Below are 370 nucleotides of genomic sequence, written 5' to 3'. Positions count from 1 at the left end.
TGCCCACTCAGGCCCACCCTGGCTCTACCCAGGGCGAGCAGGGCCGCGGCTCCCCCCAAGCCAGCCAGCCCCACGCCGCTGCCTGGAGAGAGGGTGCAGAACTGTGCGGAGCCTCGGTGGGGGATGATGGGAGACCGCCAGGCGCCGCTTAATAGGGTTTTAATTATACAGCTCCAGCAAGAATTTTCCCCCCTGGGCTTGGGCCCTCACAGATACCTCGTCTCCACCTCAGCATCTTCCCAGCCCTGGCAGCCTGTGCTCCGGGCCCCCGCCGCCTGCCCTCACCCATCGCGGGGGACTTTGGCCTGGCTCCTGGTCGCCCAGGAGGGCTTGGCGTCCGCCCCCAGCCACGGTGGCCAGGACGTGGGCT

This window comes from Fukomys damarensis, unplaced genomic scaffold, assembly GCF_012274545.1.
Source record: "Fukomys damarensis isolate Sample0158 unplaced genomic scaffold, DMR_v1.0_HiC HiC_scaffold_13, whole genome shotgun sequence".
In the NCBI taxonomy this organism is placed as follows: domain Eukaryota; kingdom Metazoa; phylum Chordata; class Mammalia; order Rodentia; family Bathyergidae; genus Fukomys; species Fukomys damarensis.
This window is presented reverse-complemented; position numbering follows the sequence as displayed.